Source organism: Schistocerca gregaria, chromosome 2 (assembly GCF_023897955.1).
Source record: "Schistocerca gregaria isolate iqSchGreg1 chromosome 2, iqSchGreg1.2, whole genome shotgun sequence".
In the NCBI taxonomy this organism is placed as follows: Eukaryota; Metazoa; Arthropoda; class Insecta; order Orthoptera; family Acrididae; genus Schistocerca; species Schistocerca gregaria.
The window spans coordinates 7,267,294-7,294,917 of NC_064921.1; the positions used below are offsets into that span (position 1 = coordinate 7,267,294).

Consider the following 27,624-nt stretch of genomic DNA (forward strand, 5'->3'; position numbering starts at 1 on the left):
ATCCTTCAAATTATGAATTATTGAACCTGCACATATAAATAATAATGCCTTAAATAAAGCATGAGCCAATAAATGAAAAAATGCAAGCTTTGGATAACCTATAGCCAAAATTCTTATTATTAAACCAAGTTGTCTTAAAGTAGAAAGAGCAATAATCTTCTTTAAATCAAACTCAAAATTAGCGCCCAATCCAGCCATAAATATAGTTATACAACCAATTAAAAGTAAAAATCAACCACAATTATAAGTATCCAATATTGGTCTAAAACGAATTAATAAATAAACACCAGCAGTAACAAGAGTAGAAGAATGAACTAAAGCAGAAACAGGAGTAGGAGCTGCTATAGCAGCAGGAAGTCATGAAGAGAAAGGAATCTGAGCTCTCTTAGTTATAGCTGCTAAAACAATTAATATAGTAATGAGCTTAATTTCAAAAGAATTAGAAATAAAATCATAATAATAAATATAATTTCAACCACCAAAATTTAACATTCATGCAATAGAAATTAAAATAGCAACATCACCAATACGATTAGAAAGTGCAGTTAATATACCAGCACTATAAGATTTTACATTTTGATAATAAATAACTAAACAATAAGAAACTAAACCTAAACCATCTCAACCTAATAAAATTCTAGTTAAATTAGGACTAATAATTAAAAAACCTATAGAAAGAATAAATATTAAAACAATAATAATAAAACGATTTATATTCTTTTCACCAGATATATAATCCTCTCTATAATAAATTACCAAAGAAGAAATATATATAACAAAAGATATAAAAATAAGAGATATTCAATCCAAAATTAAAGTTATAACAACTATAGAACCATTTAAATTGAAAAGCTCTCACTCAACAAAAACTCTATAATCAATTATTAAATAATAAATACCTAAAATAAAAATTATAGTTCTCAAAATAAACAAAGAAAAAAAACTCAAAGAACAAATAGAAAATAAATTCACGGCCTAAGATGAAAAACTTCATATCATTGATTCCACAAAACAATATTTTTAATTAAAATACTTAAGCAAACTAAACAAAGAAATATTCACCCTTTAAACAGAGAATATTTAAAGGCAATCAATGTAAAAGTAAAAGATGATATTCACGAAAATAACCAAGAGAACAAGTATAAACACCAGAATAATAATTCCCATGCTGAGAATAAGAATATATATACAAAGTATAAACAGCTCTAAAAAAAGATAAAAAAATCAAAGCAAAGAATCTAAAAGAAGATCAAGATATAATTCTATTTAATAATCTAATTTCACCTACCAAATTTAAAGAAGGAGGAGCAGCCATATTTGATGATCTTAAAAGAAATCATCATAAAGCCATTCTTGGCATCAAATTAATTATACCCTTGTTAATTAATAATCTTCGTCTACCTAAACGTTCATAAATAATATTAGATAAACAAAATAAACCAGAAGAACATAAACCATGACCAACCATTAGAGAAAGAGAACCTACACAACCTCATCAATTCATAGTCATCAATCCACCAATAACCATTCTTATATGAGCAACAGAAGAATATGCAATTAAAGACTGTAAATCAACCTGACGAAAACAAATAAATCTTACAATAACACCCCCAGATAAACCTAAAGACAATCAAAAATAATTAAACTTTAAACCCAAATAAGAAATAACCTTTATAACACGAAAAATACCATAACCACCTAACTTTAATAAAACACCAGCAAGAATTATTCTACCTGAAATAGGGGCCTCTACATGAGCCTTAGGAAGTCATAAATGAACCAAAAACATAGGTATCTTAACTAAAAAAGCCAAAATTATAAATACATAAAACATAAAATAATAAGAACCAAAATCAACCAATAAAGGAAAATATAAAGTATTAGAAAAATCATAAACCTTGAATAAAACTAATAATAAAGGTAATCTAGCAACCAAAGAATAAAAAATTAAATAAACACCAGCCTGCAAACGCTCAGGTTGATAACCCCAACCCAAAATTAAAAGTAAAGTAGGAACTAATCTAGCCTCAAAAAAAATATAAAAAGAAAGAAGACTTAATCTAGCAAATGAACAATAAAGCATAATTATTAAAATCAAAACCATAAAAACAAAAAAATTAGAATGATATGAACTTAAATAAACTGAACCTCTAGCAGTGATTATTAAAGAACAAATCCAAAAACTAAGTAAAATTAAACTAAAAGAAAAATAATCAATACCAAAATAATATCTAATTATATTCAAATCAGCATATGAATAAACACAAATTATAAAAACAAAACCCGACAGAAACATTAAAGAATGAACCAACCATCAACAATTATTTAATAAACAAAGAGGGATCAAAAAAATAGTTATAAATAAATACTTTAACATAAAGATAAACCAAAAGAATTAAAAAAATCATTACCATGAGAACGAATTATTGAAACTAAAATAGAAAGACCTAAAGCACCCTCACAAACAGAAAAAACTAAAAAAATAACAGGAAAAAAATAATCATAATCAAACTCAATAAGAAAAACAATAACTAACATAAATAAAGAAAGAACAATATATTCTAATCTCAAAAGAACCATTAATAAATGTTTACGTTTAGAAGAAAAAACATAAACACCAGCAAAATAAATCAATAAAGAAGTAAAAATAGAGAATATAAACATTAGTTTTAATAGTTTAAAAAAACGCCGGTCTTGTAAACATTAAATAAGTCCAGCCCCCACTTTTAAAACATCAGAGGTGGAAAAGCTTACATCATCGGTCCCCAAAACCGGTATTTTAAATAAACTAACCCCTGAAATGATCAAAATATTAATTATATCATTATCAAATGTAATAAATATTAATTTTATTAAATTAAGACACCCAATATCAATAATGCTTTTTATTATCGTTCAAACCATCCTATTTGGATTAATAACAGGAACAATAATAGAAAGATATTGATTATCATATATTTTATTTTTAACATTTCTTGGTGGTATACTAGTATTATTTATTTACATTACAAGAATTGCATCAAATGAAATATTTCAGCCTAAATCAATCACTATAATTATTACATTAATAATGTGAGTATTTATCATATTAATATTAATTATTCTAGATATATCTATATTTATAGACTTTTTCAAAAACACCGAAACTATAAATATTGATAATTCAATCAATTATCAAGAAATAACAATATCTTTAGAAAAATTATATAATAGACCAACATTCATTATTACAATAATAATAATAATTTATTTATTTTTAGCACTACTAGCAGTTGTTAAAATCACCAATATTAATCAGGGACCTATTCGTAAAATAAGATAATTACTAATGAATAAACCCTTACGATTAAGACATCCTTTAATTAAAATTATTAATAACTCTTTAATTAACTTACCTGCCCCAACAAATATTTCATTTTGATGAAATTTTGGATCCCTATTAGGGTTATGTTTGGTAATTCAAATCGTAACTGGACTATTTTTAGCTATACATTATACATCAAATATTGAAATAGCATTCAGTAGTGTAGTACACATCTGCCGAGACGTAAATAATGGTTGAATTATCCGAACCTTACACGCAAATGGAGCATCTATATTTTTTATTTGTATTTACTTACATGTAGGACGGGGAATTTACTATGGATCTTATATATATATACATACCTGAATAATTGGTACAGTGATTTTATTTTTAGTTATAGCAACTGCATTTATAGGATATGTCTTACCCTGAGGCCAAATATCTTTTTGAGGTGCAACAGTAATTACTAATTTATTATCAGCAATCCCATACTTAGGAACAGATTTAGTCCAATGAGTATGAGGAGGATTCGCTGTTGATAATGCAACATTAAATCGATTCTTCACATTCCATTTTGTATTACCATTTATTATTGCTGCTATAGCAGCAATTCATTTATTTTTTCTTCACCAAACAGGATCTAATAATCCTCTTGGACTAAATGGAGATATTGAAAAAATTCCATTCCATCCATACTTTACCTTTAAGGATTCTATTACATTTGTAATAATAACATCATTATTAATTATACTATGTTTAATTAATCCTTACCTATTAGGAGATCCAGATAACTTTGTACCTGCCAACCCATTAGTAACACCAGTTCACATTCAACCAGAATGATATTTCCTATTTGCATATGCAATTCTACGATCTATCCCTAATAAGTTAGGAGGTGTTATTGCATTATTTTTATCAATTAGAATCTTAATAATTTTACCATTTTATAATAAAACACCATTCCGAGGCATTCAATTTTAACCTATTAATCAAATTTTATTCTGAATTATAGTAGTTGTTGTATGCTTACTAACGTGAATTGGTAAATGACCTGTTGAAGAACCTTATATTATAACGGGTCAAATCTTAACAATTATTTACTTCACATATTTCTTAATTAATGTCCATGTCGCAAACGCATGAGATAAATTAATTAAGGAATAAAGTTAATTAGCTTAGGAAAAGCATATGTTTTGAAAACATAAAATTAGAAGTTTAACTCTTCTATTAACTTTCCTCAAAAAATTTCACTAAACAAATGAGATAAATAAAATCTTTAAACCAACAAAGAAAATAAAAAAATTCAAAGATAAAGGTAAAAAACTTTTTCAAGCTAAGTACATTAATTTATCATAACGGAACCGTGGTAATGTTCCACGAACCCAAATAAAACCAAAAGATATAATAGCAAGCTTAATAAAAAATATAAAAGAATAAAAATCACCGCCCAAAAAAATTAAAGCCAATAACATTCTTATGAAGACAATTCTAGTATATTCAGCTAAAAAAATTAAAGTAAAACCACCCGCACCATACTCAATATTAAATCCTGAAACTAACTCAGATTCCCCTTCAGCAAAATCAAAAGGAGTACGATTAGTTTCAGCTAAGCAAGAAGCAAAACAAGCTAAAGCTAAAGGAAAAGAAATAATAATAAATCAACAATAAAGCTGATAGTTTATAAAATCAAACATATTAAAACTACCAATTAAAATAATTAAAGACAATAAAATTAAAGCTAAACTAACTTCATAAGAAATTGTTTGAGCAACAGAACGAAGAGAACTTAATAATGAATAATTTGAATTAGAAGATCAACCAGCAATTATAACAGTATAAACACCTAATCTAGTACAACATAAAAAAAATAAAAATCCATAAGAAAAAGAACACATATAAGTTAAATAAGGAAAAATTACTCAAACGGCTAAAGAAATCATTAAATTAAAAACAGGGGAAAAATAATAAAGTAGGTAATAAGATATAATAGGAATTGGCTGCTCCTTACAAATTAACTTAATAGCATCTCTAAATGGCTGAGGAATTCCAACAAAACCTACCTTATCTGGACCCTTTCGAATCTGAATATAACCTAAAACCTTACGCTCTAATAAAGTTAAAAAGGCAACACTAATTAAAACACAAATAACCAATAAAAGAAAATTCAAAATAAACATAAATAAATCATAAAGTATCAATACTATTTGAAGAAAAAAACTACATAAATGAATTCTAAATTCAACACATTAATCTGTCAAAATAGTAAATAAATTAATATTAATCAATATAACAAAAAATATTTTAACCATATGGTCCTTTCGTACTAATATGGATTAACAATCTTAGGATAGAAACCGACCTGGCTCACGCCGGTCTGAACTCAGATCATGTAAGAATCTAAAGGTCGAACAGACCTAATCATTGGGCTCCTGCACCCAAAATTTTTCTTAATCCAACATCGAGGTCGCAATCTGCTTTGTCGATATGAGCTCTCAAAAACAATTACGCTGTTATCCCTAAGGTAACTTAATCTTATGATCATAAATTATGGATCAAAATAACAAACATAAATAAATGATATAATAATGAAGAGTTTATCTATTCTTCATGTCACCCCAACAAAACATCATCATTAAATATAGAAAGACAAACAAAAAACTATATAAAAGTAAAATGTCAAGCTCTATAGGGTCTTCCCGTCCTAAAGAAGAATTTAAGCCTTTTGACTCAAAAGTTAAATTCAAAAATTTATTAAGAGACAGTTGATTTCTCGTCAAGCCATTCATTCCAGCCACTAATTAAGAGACTAATGATTATGCTACCTTTGCACGGTCAAAATACCGCGGCTCTTTAAAAATACGCTCAGTGAGCAGGCCAGACCTCAAAATATAAACAAGAGGACATGTTTTTGATAAACAGGCGGAAATCAATTTTGCCTAGTTTCTTATAATAAGTTCACAAGGTAAAAATTTCATACAAATAAATATACTAATTAAATCATTATTACAAAAATTTTAAAATTAAATTAATAATCTTAATAAAAAACCTAAAATATTTATAAAATCAAAATAAAAAATAATGAACTAAAACGTAATCTTAAAGATAGCTGGTTTAAAGCTTACTATTATATTTCTATAAAATAAATTATAGGTTATTAACTTCAAAGCTTATCCCTTAAAGAATAAATAAGTTAATATTTTTACTTAAAAAATTAAATAAAAACAAATAACTTTAAAAAATTAAATTTTTTCTTAAGAAACTAGATATCTTGGGAAACGATTAACATCTCATTTCTATAAATAATTTAATAATAATTATGATACATTAACTATAAATTATTTATAAATCAACCCAAATCGAGACAAGTAAAATAAATACTAAAATTTTGATAAACCCTGATACAAAAGGTACAATAAATAAAATCTACTTAAAAAAATTTAAAATAATATTTCATAAAACACTTACATTACACCAATAAACTATAATTTAAAAAATCAATTCTATAAAATATACTAAGACAAAAATACAATAAAATTATTTATATTAAATAATTAAATAAACAAAAAATAAATATAATAAAATAAATAATCAAGATATCCTGATTTGCACAGAAAAATTTTCAGTGTAAATGAAACACTTTACTAATAAGTTATATCTTGAAACTCTTCCTAGATACACTTTCCAGTACATCTACTATGTTACGACTTATCTCATCTAAATTGAAGCTACTTTAAAATAAAATAGAATAATCAATAATGAGAGCGACGGGCGATGTGTACACATCTCAGAGCCAATATCAGTTAAATTAAATAAATTAAATTACTATCAAATCCACCTTCATTAACAGTATTTCACTATCAAATCCGTTATAAACAAAAATATATTGTAACCCACCTCCTCTTAACTATAAGCTGCACCTTGACCTGAAATATTTTATAATTATAAATCTTGAGAATTATAACTCTAAAAAGATTCTCTGATAACGGAGATATACAAACAAATAAATTAAGTAGAGTAAATCGTGTATTATCAATCATGGGGTAGGTTCCTCTGAATGGAATGAGATACCGCCAAATTCTTTGGGTTTAAAGACCTTAACTAATAGTACCCTGGTAAATATAATTAACATTTAAAATAATAGGGTATCTAATCCTAGTTTATTATTTAAATTTCACAGATTCATAAAAAGGGCCACAAATAAATTTTAACATTTCACCTTACAAATTTATATTTCAACCCTAATAATATAAACAACTGTTTTAACCAATAATATTCACTTGTATCAATCGTATAACCGCGGCTGCTGGCACGAATTATGCCGATACTAAATCAATTGCTAAATCCAAAATCACTTGATAATTAAATCAAATTACTGCAAAAAGAACATTTAGTCTAACAAAACTTACATATAATACAAAGAAAAAGTGAATAAACAAGCAAGAATAAAACTTTTAAAAATAAAAAATAAGAAAATTTTAAATCTATTAATTCAGGAAAAAATAAAAGATTCAAATATTTAAAGAAAAAAAAAGAAAAAAACCAAAAACATTAACAAAAAAAAAGAAACGCCCCTATGTATGACCACAACAACTTCTCTATTATATATAATTAAAGATTAATATGGAACATGTATAGCAATAAATGTATTTTATTCTTTCTTATTTAATCTTTCTTTTCACTAATAAATAAAGATTAAATAATATAATAAATATATTTTATATAATTATGTAATTTAATATAATTTGTTATTAATATGAATTCTTTTTTTTATATTAAGTTAACTTTCATATATATTAGTTAAATAATCTAATTATAGATAATTTACATAATTATATTATTATAATTATTATAATTATTTATATTAATTATAATATTTTATATTTAAATTAATAATTTTATTTATTATATCCAATTATAATAACATTAAATATTAAATTACATATTATTATATATATTATATTATAATAACCTATTTTAAGCTAAAAACATAAGTAGCTATAATCCTAGGTAAATAATTGCATTAAAATAATCAATTGATAATGGTAAGTTGAACTTATAATACTTTAATTTCAATTAAATGTAATATATTAATATAAATTATTTATTATATATATATATAAAAAAAATAAAATGAGCAGGATAAATTAATCCTAATTAAACAAAATAATACAAAAAAGAATTTCAAAAAAAAACTTTCGATTTATATATTAAATAAATGAAGTGCCTGATTAAAGGGTTACCTTGATAGGGTAAATAAAGTAAATAAAATTACCTTCATTAAAATTACATAAGATAGAATTAAACTACCTCCTTTAGTATCAAAAACTAACGTGCATCATACACCTTAATGTAAAAAGGTAAGCTAAACAAGCTAATGGGTTCATACCCCATTTATAGAGGTATCAATCCTCTCCTTTTTAATGACCAACAACTCTACAAAACTTCTCTTCCTAGCAACATTAATGATAGGAACGATCCTGTCCATTTCATCAAATTCCTGATTTGGGGTTTGAATAGGACTTGAGATCAACTTACTTTCATTTATTCCGCTCCTAACAAGAAATAAAAATATAATAATAAATGAATCATCAATTAAATATTTTATTGTCCAAGCAATAGCATCGACAATATTATTATTTTCAATTTTGCTGATTCAAATAAAATATCCCATGGGATGGGAAACAGAATTTATCCCATCAATAATAATTAGATCTAGACTATTATTAAAGATTGGAGCTGCACCTTTCCATTTCTGATTTCCAGAAGTTATAGGAGCATCAAGATGAAATAATTGTTTAACATTAATAACATGACAAAAAATCGCCCCAATAATGGTCTTATCTTATTGTATTCAATTAAGAACTTTTATTTGAACAATTATTATCTTAAGAATTATTATTGGGGCAATAGGAGGTTTAAATCAAACATCCTTACGACAACTTTTAGCATATTCATCAATCAGACATCTAGGTTGAATAATTAGATCATTAACAGTCAGAGAAAACATCTGAGAACTATACTTCATTATTTACTCACTATTAAGATTAATTATAGTTTTATTATTTAAGCAAATAAATTTATTTTTCATAAATCAAATTTATTCAGCCAGAAATATAAAAACCGAAATTAAATTCATAATATTCTTATCTTTATTATCTTTAGGTGGACTACCACCATTCCTTGGATTCTTACCAAAATGAATTGTAATACAATCATTAATAGAAAACAATATAACAACTATTATAACTATTATAGTTGTATTAACTACAATTACACTCTACTACTATATACGTATTAGATTCTCAGCTCTAATTATATAATACACAGAAAATTCGTGATCTATAAAGATAAAGTCCCAAAAATCAAGAATCATTCTTCCTATAACAGTAATAATTTCAACAATAGGATTGATTTCAACATCAACCTTAATTTCATTATACTAAGGACTTAAGTTAATCAAACTAATAACCTTCAAAGTTATAATTAAAAGAATAATCTTTTAGGCCTTAGTAAAATTTTACACCTCTAGAATTGCAGTCTAGAATCATAATTGAATATAAGACCTAAATATGATAAGAGAGAAAACATCTCATAAGTAGATTTACAGTCTACCACCTAAAATTCAGCCATCTTACCGCAAAAATGATTATTCTCAACAAACCATAAGGACATTGGTACTTTATACTTCATATTTGGAGCATGAGCAGGAATAGTAGGAACATCAATAAGAATACTTATTCGTGCTGAACTTGGCCAACCCGGATCTCTAATTGGGGATGACCAGATTTATAATGTTATTATTACAGCTCACGCATTCGTAATAATTTTCTTTATAGTAATACCTATTATAATTGGTGGATTTGGTAATTGACTTGTTCCACTAATAATTGGTGCACCAGATATAGCATTTCCACGAATAAATAATATAAGTTTTTGATTACTACCACCTTCACTAACCCTTCTTCTTACATCTTCTATAGTAGATAATGGTGCTGGTACAGGATGAACAGTTTACCCTCCTCTAGCAGGAGCTATTGCACACGGGGGTGCATCTGTAGATCTAGCTATTTTTTCACTGCACTTAGCAGGTGTATCATCTATTCTTGGTGCAGTGAATTTCATTACAACAGCAATTAATATACGATCAGAAAGTATAACTTTAGATCAAACACCTTTATTTGTATGATCTGTAGCTATTACAGCATTACTTCTCCTTCTTTCACTTCCAGTTTTAGCAGGAGCTATTACTATATTATTAACAGATCGAAATTTAAATACATCATTCTTTGACCCTGCAGGAGGGGGTGACCCAATTCTATATCAACATCTATTTTGATTCTTTGGACACCCAGAAGTTTATATTTTAATTCTACCGGGGTTCGGAATTATTTCACATATTGTATGTCAAGAAAGAGGAAAAATTGAATCATTTGGAACATTAGGTATAATTTATGCTATACTATCAATTGGACTAATAGGATTTATTGTATGAGCACATCATATATTTACAGTAGGAATGCATGTTGACACACGAGCATATTTTACATCAGCAACAATAATTATTGCTGTACCTACAGGAATTAAGGTATTTAGATGATTAGCTACATTATATGGAACTAAATTCAAGTTCAATCCACCATTATTATGAGCTCTAGGATTTATTTTCCTATTTACAATTGGTGGATTAACAGGATTAGTATTAGCAAATTCATCACTTGATATTGTATTACATGATACATATTATGTAGTAGCCCACTTTCATTATGTATTATCTATAGGAGCAGTATTTGCAATTATAGGAGGTGTCATTCAATGATATCCACTATTTACAGGATTAACTATAAATAATACATGATTAAAAATCCAATTTACAATTATATTCATTGGAGTAAATTTAACATTCTTTCCTCAACACTTCCTAGCATTAGCAGGAATACCTCGACGATACTCTGACTACCCAGACGCATATACATCATGAAACGTAGGATCAAGAATTGGGTCTACAATTTCTATTGTAGGAATCATTATATTCATTGTAATTATATGAGAAAGAATGATTACAAACCGAGCAATTATATTTAGAGCTAACATAAGAAGATCAACAGAATGACTACAAAATAACCCTCCTGCAGAACATAGTTACTCAGAATTACCATTAATCTCTAGATTCTAATATGGCAGATTAGTGCAGTAGATTTAAGCTCTACAAATAAAGGTTTGACCTTTTATTAGAAAATATTTATTAATGGCAACATGATCAAATTTATCTCTTCAAGATGGAGCTTCACCATTAATGGAGCAATTATCATTCTTTCATGATCATACTACGGTCGTATTATTATTAATTACAGTAATTGTAGGTTATGCCCTAAGTTATATATTATTTATTGCCTATACTAACCATAATATACTTCATGGACATTTAATTGAAACAATCTGAACAGCTTTACCAGCAATTACATTAATTTTTATTGCCCTTCCATCATTACGACTATTATATTTACTTGATGATTCAGTAGATGCAATAATTACAATTAAAACCATTGGACGACAATGATATTGAAGATATGAATATTCAGACTTCATAGACGTAGAATTTGACACTTATATAACACCAGAACAAGACCTAGAAAATGATGGATTCCGACTACTAGATGTAGATAACCGAACAATCCTACCAATAAATACAGAAGTACGAGTATTAACAAGAGCATCAGGAAGGTAGGAGACGAGGTACTGGCAGAAGTAAAGCTGTGAGTACCGGGCGTGAGTCGTGCTTCGGTAGCTCAGTTGGTAGAGCACTTGCCCGCGAAAGGCAAAGGTCCCGAGTTCGAGTCTCGGTCGGGCACACAGTTTTAATCTGCCAGGAAGTTTCATATCAGCGCACACTCCGCTGCAGAGTGAAAATCTCATTCTGGAAACATCCCCCAGGCTGTGGCTAAGCCATGTCTCCGCAATATCCTTTCTTTCAGGAGTGCTAGTTCTGCAAGGTTCGCAGGAGAGCTTCTGTAAAGTTTGGAAGGTAGGAGACGAGGTACTGGCAGAAGTAAAGCTGTGAGTACCGGGCGTGAGTCGTGCTTCGGTAGCTCAGTTGGTAGAGCACTTGCCCGCGAAATTCAAAGGTCCCGAGTTCGAGTCTCGGTCGGGCACACAGTTTTAATCTGCCAGGAAGTTTCATATCAGCGCACACTCCGCTGCAGAGTGAAAATCTCATTCTGGAAACATCCCCCAGGCTGTGGCTAAGCCATGTCTCCGCAATATCCTTTCTTTCAGGAGTGCTAGTTCTGCAAGGTTCGCAGGAGAGCTTCTGTAAAGTTTGGAAGGTAGGAGACGAGGTACTGGCAGAAGTAAAGCTGTGAGTACCGGGCGTGAGTCGTGCTTCGGTAGCTCAGTTGGTAGAGCACTTGCCCGCGAAAGGCAAAGGTCCCGAGTTCGAGTCTCGGTCGGGCACACAGTTTTAATCCGCCAGGAAGTTTCATATCAGCGCACACTCCGCTGCAGAGTGAAAATCTCATTCTGGAAACATCCCCCAGGCTGTGGCTAAGCCATGTCTCCGCAATATCCTTTCTTTCAGGAGTGCTAGTTCTGCAAGGTTCGCAGGAGAGCTTCTGTAAAGTTTGGAAGGTAGGAGACGAGGTACTGGCAGAAGTAAAGCTGTGAGTACCGGGCGTGAGTCGTGCTTCGGTAGCTCAGTTGGTAGAGCACTTGCCCGCGAAAGGCAAAGGTCCCGAGTTCGAGTCTCGGTCGGGCACACAGTTTTAATCTGCCAGGAAGTTTCATATCAGCGCACACTCCGCTGCAGAGTGAAAATCTCATTCTGGAAACATCCCCCAGGCTGTGGCTAAGCCATGTCTCCTCAATATCCTTTCTTTCAGGAGTGCTAGTTCTGCAAGGTTCGCAGGAGAGCTTCTGTAAAGTTTGGAAGGTAGGAGACGAGGTACTGGCAGAAGTAAAGCTGTGAGTACCGGGCGTGAGTCGTGCTTCGGTAGCTCAGTTGGTAGAGCACTTGCCCGCGAAAGGCAAAGGTCCCGAGTTCGAGTCTCGGTCGGGCACACAGTTTTAATCTGCCAGGAAGTTTCATATCAGCGCACACTCCGCTGCAGAGTGAAAATCTCATTCTGGAAACATCCCCCAGGCTGTGGCTAAGCCATGTCTCCGCAATATCCTTTCTTTCTGGAGTGCTAGTTCTGCAAGGTTCGCAGGAGAGCTTCTGTAAAGTTTGGAAGGTAGGAGACGAGGTACTGGCAGAAGTAAAGCTGTGAGTACCGGGCGTGAGTCGTGCTTCGGTAGCTCAGTTGGTAGAGCACTTGCCCGCGAAAGGCAAAGGTCCCGAGTTCGAGTCTCGGTCGGGCACACAGTTTTAATCTGCCAGGAAGTTTCATATCAGCGCACACTCCGCTGCAGAGTGAAAATCTCATTCTGGAAACATCCCCCAGGCTGTGGCTAAGCCATGTCTCCGCAAAATCCTTTCTTTCAGGAGTGCTAGTTCTGCAAGGTTCGCAGGAGAGCTTCTGTAAAGTTTGGAAGGTAGGAGACGAGGTACTGGCAGAAGTAAAGCTGTGAGTACCGGGCGTGAGTCGTGCTTCGGTAGCTCAGTTGGTAGAGCACTTGCCCGCGAAAGGCAAAGGTCCCGAGTTCGAGTCTCGGTCGGGCACACAGTTTTAATCTGCCAGGAAGTTTCATATCAGCGCACACTCCACTGCAGAGTGAAAATCTCATTCTGGAAACATCCCCCAGGCTGTGGCTAAGCCATGTCTCCGCAATATCCTTTCTTTCAGGAGTGCTAGTTCTGCAAGGTTCGCAGGAGAGCTTCTGTAAAGTTTGGAAGGTAGGAGACGAGGTACTGGCAGAAGTAAAGCTGTGAGTACCGGGCGTGAGTCGTGCTTCGGTAGCTCAGTTGGTAGAGCACTTGCCCGCGAAAGGCAAAGGTCCCGAGTTCGAGTCTCGGTCGGGCACACAGTTTTAATCTGCCAGGAAGTTTCATATCAGCGCACACTCCGCTGCAGAGTGAAAATCTCATTCTGGAAACATCCCCCAGGCTGTGGCTAAGCCATGTCTCCGCAATATCCTTTCTTTCAGGAGTGCTAGTTCTGCAAGGTTCGCAGGAGAGCTTCTGTAAAGTTTGGAAGGTAGGAGACGAGGTACTGGCAGAAGTAAAGCTGTGAGTACCGGGCGTGAGTCGTGCTTCGGTAGCTCAGTTGGTAGAGCACTTGCCCGCGAAAGGCAAAGGTCCCGAGTTCGAGTCTCGGTCGGGCACACAGTTTTAATCTGCCAGGAAGTTTCATATCAGCGCACACTCCGCTGCAGAGTGAAAATCTCATTCTGGAAACATCCCCCAGGCTGTGGCTAAGCCATGTCTCCGCAATATCCTTTCTTTCAGGAGTGCTAGTTCTGAATTGTTCGCAGGAGAGCTTCTGTAAAGTTTGGAAGGTAGGAGACGAGGTACTGGCAGAAGTAAAGCTGTGAGTACCGGGCGTGAGTCGTGCTTCGGTAGCTCAGTTGGTAGAGCACTTGCCCGCGAAAGGCAAAGGTCCCGAGTTCGAGTCTCGGTCGGGCACACAGTTTTAATCTGCCAGGAAGTTTCAAGAGCATCAGATGTTCTACACTCATGAGCAGTTCCTGCATTAGGGGTTAAAATTGATGCAACGCCAGGTCGGTTAAATCAAGGAACATTCACAATAAATCGACCTGGATTATTCTTTGGACAATGCTCAGAAATCTGTGGAGCAAACCACAGATTTATACCAATTGTAATTGAAAGAACTTCAGTAAATTTATTTATTAAGTGATTATCTAAGATAATTTAAGGAGTTAGTTAAAATAAATAACATTAGAGTGTCAATCTAAAGTAACTAAAAAAAATTAGTACACCTTGAAATTCATCAGATGACTGAAAGTAAGTAATGGTCTCTTAAACCAAATAATAGTAAATTAACGACTACTTCTGATGGGGAAATTATATCCAAATCCCTCAAATATCCCCTCTTATATGATTCTCACTATTCATTATATTTTCAGCTACATTAATCTTGTTTAATCAAATAAACTTCTTCTCATTTAAACCTAACCTTATTAAAAGAGCAGAAAAAAGAACAATTGAAATAAAAAACTTAAATTGAAAATGATAACAAATCTATTCTCAACATTTGACCCATCAACTAACATCTTTAATTTATCATTAAATTGAACTAGAACATTTCTAGGACTATTATTAATCCCATCACTATTTTGACTTACACCATCACGAATTAACATTATCTGAAATAAACTAAATTTAACCTTACATAATGAATTTAAAACACTTCTTGGACCAAAATAATTTAATGGAACAACATTCATTTTCATCTCAATTTTTATTATAATATTATTTAACAATTTCATAGGATTATTCCCTTATATTTTTACTAGAACAAGACATTTAGCATTAACATTTGCAATTGCCCTACCTATATGGCTAAGATTTATATTATTTGGATGAATTAACCATACTAATCATATATTTACACACCTTGTACCATAAGGTACACCGCCTGCATTAATATCATTTATAGTACTAATTGAAACAATAGTAATGTTATTCGACCAGGTACATTAGCAGTACGGTTGGCAGCAAATATAATTGCAGGACACTTATTATTAACCTTATTAGGAAACACAGGACCATCTATAGCAATAAACTTAATCTCATTACTAATTATTGGACAAATACTTCTATTAATTCTAGAATCAGCAGTAGCAATAATTCAAGCCTATGTTTTCTCAATTCTAAGAACTCTATATTCTAGAGAAGTATATTAAACCTATGTTAACAACTCACTCAAACCACCCATTCCACTTAGTAGACTATAGACCTTGACCATTAACAGGAGCAATTGGAGCAATAGTCCTAGTATCAGGACTAGCAAAATGATTCCACCTATTTAATATTAACTTATTCATAATTGGATTTGGAATTACCCTACTAACTATAATTCAATGATGACGAGATGTAGTACGAGAAGGAACATATCAAGGATTACATACAGGATTTGTATCAATTGGATTACGATGAGGAATAATTTTATTTATTGCATCAGAGGTATTATTTTTCGTTTCTTTTTTTTGAGCATTCTTTAGAAGAAGATTAGCACCAACAATTGAACTAGGAATACTATGACCTCCAATAGGAATTCAACCCTTTAACCCTATACAAATTCCATTACTTAATACAGCTATTCTTTTAGCATCAGGAGTAACAGTAACATGAGCACATCATAGTTTAATGGAATCTAATCATACTCAAGCACTACAAGGATTATTCTTCACAGTGTTATTAGGACTATACTTTACAATACTTCAAGCATATGAATATTGAGAAGCACCTTTTACCATTGCAGATGCAGTTTATGGATCAACATTCTTTGTTGCAACAGGATTCCATGGTTTACACGTAATTATTGGAACAATCTTTTTATCAACATGTCTACTTCGACACTCAATAAATCAATTTTCACCAAGACATCACTTTGGATTTGAAGCAGCAGCATGATACTGACACTTCATAGACGTAGTATGATTATTCTTATATATCTCTATTTATTGATGAGGTAGATAATTGTTTTTCTAGTATAAATAGTACATTTGACTTCCAATCAGAAAGCTTGATATAAATCAAGAAAAACAATTCTAATTCTATCAACAAGAGTTTTCATTAGATTTATTATTCCAATAATTGTTATAATCCTGGCAACAACACTATCAAAAAAATTAATTAATGATCGAGATAAAGGTTCACCATTTGAATGTGGGTTTGATCCAAAAAGATCAGCACGAATACCATTCTCAATACGATTCTTCCTAATCGCAGTAATCTTTTTAATTTTTGATGTAGAAATTGCACTAATTCTACCAATTGTAATTATTTTTAAAACTTCAGACATTATAATCTGAACAGTATCAACAATATTTTTTATTCTAGTTCTATTAGGAGGACTATACCATGAATGAAACCAAGGAGCATTACAATGAGCAGAATAAAGGGTTGTAGTTAAATATAACATTTGGGTTGCATTCAAAAAGTATTGATATTATCAATCAACCTTAAATAGAATAAGAAGCGAAATATTGCAGTCAGTTTCGACCTGGAAGATTGGTATGTACTACCCTTATTCTTATTAATTGAAGCCAAAAAGAGGCGTATTACTGTTAATAATATAATTGAACTATAATAGTTCCAATTAAGGAAATGTAAAGCCAATATGAAAGCTGCTAACTTTTTATATTAGCGGTTAAACTCCGTTAACATTTCTAAAATTTATATAGTTTAAATAAAACATTACATTTTCACTGTAAAAATAATATATCTATATTTATAAATACTTAAAAGTAAAAATACTTCCTTAACATCTTCAGTGTCACGCTCTAATTATAAGCTATTTAAGTAAACGAAAAACAATATTACCAAAATAAATATTCAAAAAATAAAAGTTAAAAGATAAATCTTGAAATTAGAATCATATCAACCTTGAATATAAGCAATTAAATAAATAAATAATCTATATAAATCTTGACCACCAAGTAATTCACCTCAACCATAATCAAATGACTTAGATGAATAATAACCTATTTTTAAAGGAATATATCTAATAAACTTAGTTGAAAGAAAAGGTACAAAATCATATAGAACCAGCAAATCTAACAAAAGAAAGTATACTTAAAGAAAATAAATTATGAGAAAAATCAAAATTAGAAATAAGATAACCTAAATAAGCACCAAAAATAACAACTGTAATAGTTAAAAACTTTAAATAATAAGGTAAAGCAATCACATGAGGAATAGGAAAAATTAATCAAGATAAAAGACTACCACCAAAAACAGCAACAAACAATAGACCAATTATTCCAAATGAAATATAATAACCCTTATCATCAAAAGAAAATCTAGAATAAAAATTATTATCACCAGATATTGAATAATAAAACAAACGAAAAGAATAAGAAGCAGTTAAACCAGTAGAAAAAAAATAAAGAAAAAAAATTAAACAATTAATTCATCTTAAACAAACCGTCTCAAGAATTAAATCCTTTGAATAAAATCCCGCTAAAAAAGGTATTCCACACAAAGATAAACTAGAAACATTAAAACAAACTGAAGTTAATGGTATGAAATTAACAATTGATCCTATAAAACGAATATCCTGAGAATCCTTCAAATTATGAATTATTGAACCTGCACATATAAATAATAATGCCTTAAATAAAGCATGAGCCAATAAATGAAAAAATGCAAGCTTTGGATAACCTATAGCCAAAATTCTTATTATTAAACCAAGTTGTCTTAAAGTAGAAAGAGCAATAATCTTCTTTAAATCAAACTCAAAATTAGCGCCCAATCCAGCCATAAATATAGTTATACAACCAATTAAAAGTAAAAATCAACCACAATTATAAGTATCCAATATTGGTCTAAAACGAATTAATAAATAAACACCAGCAGTAACAAGAGTAGAAGAATGAACTAAAGCAGAAACAGGAGTAGGAGCTGCTATAGCAGCAGGAAGTCATGAAGAGAAAGGAATCTGAGCTCTCTTAGTTATAGCTGCTAAAACAATTAATATAGTAATGAGCTTTATTTCAAAAGAATTAGAAATAAAATCATAATAATAAATATAATTTCAACCACCAAAATTTAACATTCATGCAATAGAAATTAAAATAGCAACATCACCAATACGATTAGAAAGTGCAGTTAATATACCAGCACTATAAGATTTTACATTTTGATAATAAATAACTAAACAATAAGAAACTAAACCAAAACCATCTCAACCTAATAAAATTCTAATTAAATTAGGACTAATAATTAAAAAACCTATAGAAAGAATAAATATTAAAACAATAATAATAAAACGATTTATATTCTTTTCACCAGATATATAATCCTCTCTATAATAAATAACCAAAGAAGAAATATATATAACAAAAGATATAAAAATAAGAGATATTCAATCCAAAATTAAAGTTATAACAACTATAGAACCATTTAAATTGAAAAGCTCTCACTCAACAAAAACTCTATAATCAATTATTAAATAATAAATACCTAAAATAAAAATTATAGTTCTCGAAATAAACAAAGAAAAAAAAAACTCAAAGAACAAATAGAAAATAAATTCACGGCGTAAGATGAAAAACTTCATATCATTGATTCCACAAAACAATATTTTTAATTAAAATACTTAAGCAAACTAAACAAAGAAATATTCACCCTTTAAACAGAGAATATTTAAAGGCAATCAATGTACAAGTAAAAGATGATATTCACGAAAATAACCAAGAGAACAAGTATAAACACCAGAATAATAATTCCCATGCTGAGAATAAGAATATATATACAAAGTATAAACAGCTCTAAAAAAAGATAAAAAAATCAAAGCAAAGAATCTAAAAGAAGATCAAGATATAATTCTATTTAATAATCTAATTTCACCTACCAAATTTAAAGAAGGAGGAGCAGCCATAATTGATGATCTTAAAAGAAATCATCATAAAGCCATTCTTGGCATCAAATTAATTATACCCTTGTTAATTAATAATCTTCGTCTACCTAAACGTTCATAAATAATATTAGATAAACAAAATAAACCAGAAGAACATAAACCATGACCAACCATTAGAGAAAGAGAACCTACACAACCTCATCAATTCATAGTCATCAATCCACCAATAACCATTCTTATATGAGCAACAGAAGAATATGCAATTAAAGACTTTAAATCAACCTGACGAAAACAAATAAATCTTACAATAACACCCCCAGATAAACCTAAAGACAATCAAAAATAATTAAACTTTAAACCCAAATAAGAAATAACCTTTATAACACGAAAAATACCATAACCACCTAACCTTAATAAAACACCAGCAAGAATTATTCTACCTGAAATAGGGGCCTCTACATGAGCCTTAGGAAGTCATAAATGAACCAAAAACATAGGTATCTCAACTAAAAAAGCCAAAATTATAAATACATAAAACATAAAATAATAAGAACCAAAATCAACCAATAATGGAAAATATAAAGTATTAGAAAAATCATAAACCTTAAATTTAAACTAATAATAAAGGTAATCTAGCAACCAAAGTATAAAAAATTAAATAAACACCAGCCTGCAAACGCTCAGGTTGATAACCCCAACCCAAAATTAAAAGTAAAGTAGGAACTAATCTAGCCTCAAAAAAAATATAAAAAGAAAGAAGACTTAATGTAGCAAATGAACATTAAAGCATAATTATTAAAATCAAAACCATAAAAACAAAAAAATTAGAATGATATGAACTTAAATAAACTGAACCTCTAGCAGTGATTATTAAAGAACAAATCCAAAAACTAAGTAAAATTAAACTAAAAGAAAAATAATCAATACCAAAATAATATCTAATTATATTCAAATCAGCATATGAATAAACACAAATTATAAAAACAAAACCCGACAGAAACATTAAAGAATGAACCAACCATCAACAATTATTTAATAAACAAAGAGGGATCAAAAAAATAGTTATAAATAAATACTTTAACATAAAGATAAACCAAAAGAATTTAAAAAATCATTACCATGAGAACGAATTATTGAAACTAAAATAGAAAGACCTAAAGCACCCTCACAAACAGAAAAAACTAAAAAAATAACAGGAAAAAAATAATCATAATCAAACTCAATAAGAAAAACAATAACTAACATAAATAAAGAAAGAACAATATATTCTAATCTCAAAAGAACCATTAATAAATGTTTACGTTTAGAAGAAAAAACATAAACACCAGCAAAATAAATCAATAAAGAAGTAAAAATAGAGAATATAAACATTAGTTTTAATAGTTTAAAAAAAACGCCGGTCTTGTAAACCGGAAATAAGTCCAGCCCCCACTTTTAAAACTTCAGAGGTGGAAAAGCTTCCATCATCGGTCCCCAAAACCGGTATTTTAAATAAACTAACCCCTGAAATGATCAAAATAATAATTATATCATTATCAAATGTAATAAATATTAATTTTATTAAATTAAGACACCCAATATCAATAATGCTTTTTATTATCCTTCAAACCTTCCTAGTTGGATTAATAACAGGAACAATAATAGAAAGATATTGATTATCATATATTTTATTTTTAACATTTCTTGGTGGTATACTAGTATTATTTATTTACATTACAAGAATTGCATCAAACGAAATATTTCAGCCTAAATCAATCACTATAATTATTACATTAATAATGTGAGTATTTATCATATTAATATTAATTATTCTAGATATATCTATATTTATAGACTTTTTCAAAAACACCGAAACTATAAATATTGATAATTCAATCAATTATCAAGAAATAACAATATCTTTAGAAAAATTATATAATAGACCAACATTCATTATTACAATAATAATAATAATACATTTATTTTTAGCACTACTAGCAGTTGTTAAAATCACCAATATTAATCAGGGACCTATTCGTAAAATAAGATAATTACTAATGAATAAACCCTTACGATTAAGACATCCTTTAATTAAAATTATTAATAACTCTTTAATTGACTTACCTGCCCCAACAAATATTTCATTTTGATGAAATTTTGGATCCCTATTAGGGTTATGTTTGGTAATTCAAATAGTAACTGGACTATTTTTAGCTATACATTATACATCAAATATTGAAATAGCATTCAGTAGTGTAGTACACATCTGCCGAGACGTAAATAATGGTTGAATTATCCGAACCTTACACGCAAATGGAGCATCTATATTTTTTATTTGTATTTACTTACATGTAGGACGGGGAATTTACTATGGATCTTATATATATATATACATACCTGAATAATTGGTACAGTGATTTTATTTTTAGTTATAGCAACTGCATTTATAGGATATGACTTACCCTGAGGCCAAATATCTTTTTGAGGTGCAACAGTAATTACTAATTTATTATCAGCAATCCCATACTTAGGAACAGATTTAGTCCAATGAGTATGAGGAGGATTCGCTGTTGATAATGCAACATTATATCGATTCTTCACATTCCATTTTGTATTACCATTTATTATTGCTGCTATAGCAGCAATTCATTTATTTTTTCTTCACCAAACAGGATCTAATAATCCTCTTGGACTAAATGGAGATATTGAAAAAATTCCTTTCCATCCATACTTTACCTTTACGGATTCTATTACATTTGTAATAATAACATCATTATTAATTATACTATGTTTAATTAATCCTTGCCTATTAGGAGATCCAGATAACTTTGTACCTGCCAACCCATTAGTAACACCAGTTCACATTCAACCAGAATGATATTTCCTATTTGCATATGCAATTCTACGATCTATCCCTAATAAGTTAGGAGGTGTTATTGCATTATTTTTATCAATTAGAATCTTAATAATTTTACCATTTTATAATAAAACACCATTCCGAGGCATTCAATTTTACCCTATTAATCAAATTTTATTCTGAATTATAGTAGTTGTTGTATGCTTACTAACGTGAATTGGTAAACGACCTGTTGAAGAACCTTATATTATAACAGGTCAAATCTTAACAATTATTTACTTCACATATTTCTTAATTAATGTCCATGTCGCAAACGCATGAGATAAATTAATTAAGGAATAAAGTTAATTAGCTTAGGAAAAGCATATGTTTTGAAAACATAAAATTAGAAGTTTAACTCTTCTATTAACTTTTCTCAAAAAATTTCACTAAACAAATGAGATAAATAAAATCTTTAAACCAACAAAGAAAATAAAAAAATTCAAAGATAAAGGTAAAAAACTTTTTCAAGCTAAGTACATTAATTTATCATAACGGAACCGTGGTAATGTTCCACGAACCCAAATAAAACCAAAAGATATAATAGCAAGCTTAATAAAAAATATAAAAGAATAAAAATCACCGCCCAAAAAAATTAAAGCCAATAACATTCTTATGAAGACAATTCTAGTATATTCAGCTAAAAAAATTAAAGTAAAACCACCCGCACCATACTCAATATTAAATCCTGAAACTAACTCAGATTCCCCTTCAGCAAAATCAAAAGGAGTACGATTAGTTTCAGCTAAGCAAGAAGCAAAACAAGCTAAAGCTAAAGGAAAAGAAATAATAATAAATCAACAATAAAGCTGATAGTTTATAAAATCAAACATATTAAAACTACCAATTAAAATAATTAAAGACAATAAAATTAAAGCTAAACTAACTTCATAAGAAATTGTTTGAGCAACAGAACGAAGAGAACCTAATAATGAATAATTTGAATTAGAAGATCATCCAGCAATTATAACAGTATAAACACCTAATCTAGTACAACATAAAAAAAATAAAAATCCATAAGAAAAAGAACACATATAAGTTAAATAAGGAAAAATTACTCAAACGGCTAAAGAAATCATTAAATTAAAAACAGGGGAAGAATAATAAAGTAGGTAAATAGATATAATAGGAATTGGCTGCTCCTTACAAATTAACTTAATAGCATCTCTAAATGGCTGAGGAATTCCAACAAAACCTACCTTATTTGGACCCTTTCGAATCTGAATATAACCTAAAACCTTACGCTCTAATAAAGTTAAAAAGGCAACACTAATTAAAACACAAATAACCAATAAAAGAAAATTCAAAATAAATATAAATAAATCATAAAGTATCAATACTATTTGTAGAAAAAATCTACATAAGTGAATTCTAAATTCAACACATTAATCTGTCAAAATAGTAAATAAATTAATATTAATCAATATAACAAAAAATATTTTAACCATATGGTCCTTTCGTACTAATATGGATTAACAATCTTAGGATAGAAACCGACCTGGCTCACGCCGGTCTGAACTCAGATCATGTAAGAATCTAAAGGTCGAACAGACCTAATCATTGGGCTCCTGCACCCAAAATTTTTCTTAATCCAACATCGAGGTCGCAATCTGCTTTGTCGATATGAGCTCTCAAAAACAATTACGCTGTTATCCCTAAGGTAACTTAATCTTATGATCATAAATTATGGATCAAAATAACAAACATAAATAAATGATATAATAATGAAGAGTTTATCTATTCTTCATGTCACCCCAACAAAACATCATCATTAAATATAGAAAGACAAACAAAAAACTATATAAAAGTAAAATGTCAAGCTCTATAGGGTCTTCTCGTCCTAAAGAAGAATTTAAGCCTTTTGACTCAAAAGTTAAATTCAAAAATTTATTAAGAGACAGTTGATTTCTCGTCAAGCCATTCATTCCAGCCACTAATTAAGAGACTAATGATTATGCTACCTTTGCACGGTCAAAATACCGCGGCTCTTTAAAAATACGCTCAGTGAGCAGGCCAGACCTCAAAATATAAACAAGAGGACATGTTTTTGATAAACAGGCGGAAATCAATTTTGCCTAGTTCCTTATAATAAGTTCACAAGGTAAAAATTTCATACAAATAAATATACTAATTCTATCATTATTACAAAAATTTTAAAATTAAATTAATAATCTTAATAAAAAACCTAAAATATTTATAAAATCAAAATAAAAAATAATGAACTAAAACGTAATCTTAAAGATAGCTGGTTTAAAGCTTACTATTATATTTCTATAAAATAAATTATAGGTTATTAACTTCAAAGCTTATCCCTTAAAGAATAAATAAGTTAATATTTTTACTTAAAAAATTAAATAAAAAAAAATAACTTTAAAAAATTAAATTTTTTCTTAAGAAACTAGATATCTTGGGAAACGATTAACATCTCATTTCTATAAATAATTTAATAATAATTATGATACATTAACTATAAATTATTTATAAATCAACCCAAATCGAGACAAGTAAAATAAATACTAAAATTTTGATAAACCCTGATACAAAAGGTACAATAAATAAAATCTACTTAAAAAAATTTAAAATAATATTTCATAAAACACTTACATTACCAATAAACTATAATTTAAAAAATCAATTCTATAAAATATACTAAGACAAAAATACAATAAAATTATTTATATTAAATAATTAAATAAACAAAAAATAAATATAATAAAATAAATAATCAAGATATCCTGATTTGCACAGAAAAATTTTCAGTGTAAATGAAACACTTTACTAATAAGTTATATCTTGAAACTCTTCCTAGATACACTTTCCAGTACATCTACTATGTTACGACTTATCTCATCTAAATTGAAGCTACTTTAAAATAAAATAGAATAATCAATAATGAGAGCGACGGGCGATGTGTACACATCTCAGAGCCAATATCAGTTAAATTAAATAAATTAAATTACTATCAAATCCACCTTCATTAACAGTATTTCACTATCAAATCCGTTATAAACAAAAATCTATTGTAACCCACCTCCTCTTAACTATAAGCTGCACCTTGACCTGAAATATTTTATAATTATAAATCTTGAGAATTATAACTCTAAAAAGATTCTCTGATAACGGAGATATACAAACAAATAAATTAAGTAGAGTAAATCGTGTATTATCAATCATGGGGTAGGTTCCTCTGAATGGAATGAGATACCGCCAAATTCTTTGGGTTTTAGGCCTTAACTAATAGTACCCTGGTAAATATAATTAACATTTAAAATAATAGGGTATCTAATCCTAGTTTATTATTTAAATTTCACAGATTCATAAAAAGGGCCACAAATAAATTTTAACATTTCACCTTACAAATTTATATTTCAACCCTAATAATATAAACAACTGTTTTAACCAATAATATTCACTTGTATCAATCGTATAACCGCGGCTGCTGGCACGAATTATGCCGATACTAAATCAATTGCTAAATCCAAAATCACTTGATAATTAAATCAAATTACTGCAAAAAGAACATTTAGTCTAACAAAACTTACAAATAATACAAAGAAAAAGTGAATAAACAAGCAAGAATAAAACTTTTAAAAATAAAAAATAAGAAAATTTTAAATCTATTAATTCAGGAAAAAATAAAAGATTCAAATAATTTAAAGAAAAAAAAAGAAAAAAACCACAAACATTAACAAAAAAAAAAGAAACGCCCCTATGTATGACCACAACAACTTCTCTATTATATATAATTAAAGATTAATATGGAACATGTATAGCAATAAATGTATTATATTCTTTCTTATTTAATCTTTCTTTTCACTAATAAATAAAGAAAGATTAAATAATATAATAAATATATTTTATACAATTATGTAATTTAATATAATATGTTATTAATATGAATTCTTTTTTATATTAAGTTAACTTTCATATATATTAGTTAAAGAATCTAATTATAGATAATTTACATAATTATATTATTATAATTAATATAATTATTTATATTAATTATAATATTTTATATTTAAATTAATAATTTTATTTATTATATCCAATTATAATAATATTAAATATTAAATTACATATTATTATATATATTATATTATAATAACCTATTTTAAGCTAAAAACATAAGTAGCTATAATCCTAGGTAAATAATTGCATTAAAATAATCAATTGATAATGGTAAGATGATCTTATAATACTTTAATTTCAATTAAATGTAATATATTAATATAAATTATTTATTATATATATATATATATATAAAATGAGCAGGATAAATTAATCCTAATTAAACAAAATAATACATAAAAGAATTTCAAAAAAAAACTTTCGATTTATATATTAAATAAATGAAGTGCCTGATTAAAGGGTTACCTTGATAGGGTAAATAAAGTAAATAAAATTACCTTCATTAAAATTACATAAGATAGAATTAGACTACCTCCTTTAGTATCAAAAACTAACGTGCATCATACACCTTAATGTAAAAAGGTAAGCTAAACAAGCTAATGGGTTCATACCCCATTTATAGAGGTATCAATCCTCTCCTTTTTAATGACCAACAACTCTACAAAACTTCTCTTCCTATCAACATTAATGATAGGAACGATCCTGTCCATTTCATCAAATTCCTGATTTGGGGTTTGAATAGGACTTGAGATCAACTTACTTTCATTTATTCCGCTCCTAACAAGAAATAAAAATATAATAATAAATGAATCATCAATTAAATATTTTATTGTCCAAGCAATAGCATCGACAATATTATTATTTTCAATTTTGCTGATTCAAATAAAATATCCCATGGGATGGGAAACAGAATTTATCCCATCAATAATAATTAGATCTAGACTATTATTAAAGATTGGAGCTGCACCTTTCCATTTCTGATTTCCAGAAGTTATAGGAGCATCAAGATGAAATAATTGTTTAACATTAATAACATGACAAAAAATCGCCCCAAT

At 28.9% G+C, this 27,624-nt stretch overlaps 1 long non-coding RNA gene across 2 annotated transcripts in view; it reads left to right on the forward strand.

The window, feature by feature from the left end:
- The first annotated feature begins 5,573 nt into the window (after window positions 1-5,573).
- The window catches only part of LOC126336224 (uncharacterized), a 59,416-nt gene continuing 37,365 nt past the window's right edge, over window positions 5,574-27,624 (forward strand). The window contains exons 1-2 of one of the 2 annotated variants that reach the window (XR_007564921.1): window positions 5,574-6,266; window positions 24,759-25,025. This is a non-coding gene — a long non-coding RNA (uncharacterized LOC126336224). Of the gene's footprint in view, window positions 6,267-24,758; window positions 25,026-27,624 lie in introns of those variants that run through there. The other variant, XR_007564922.1, reaches the window with a different exon arrangement.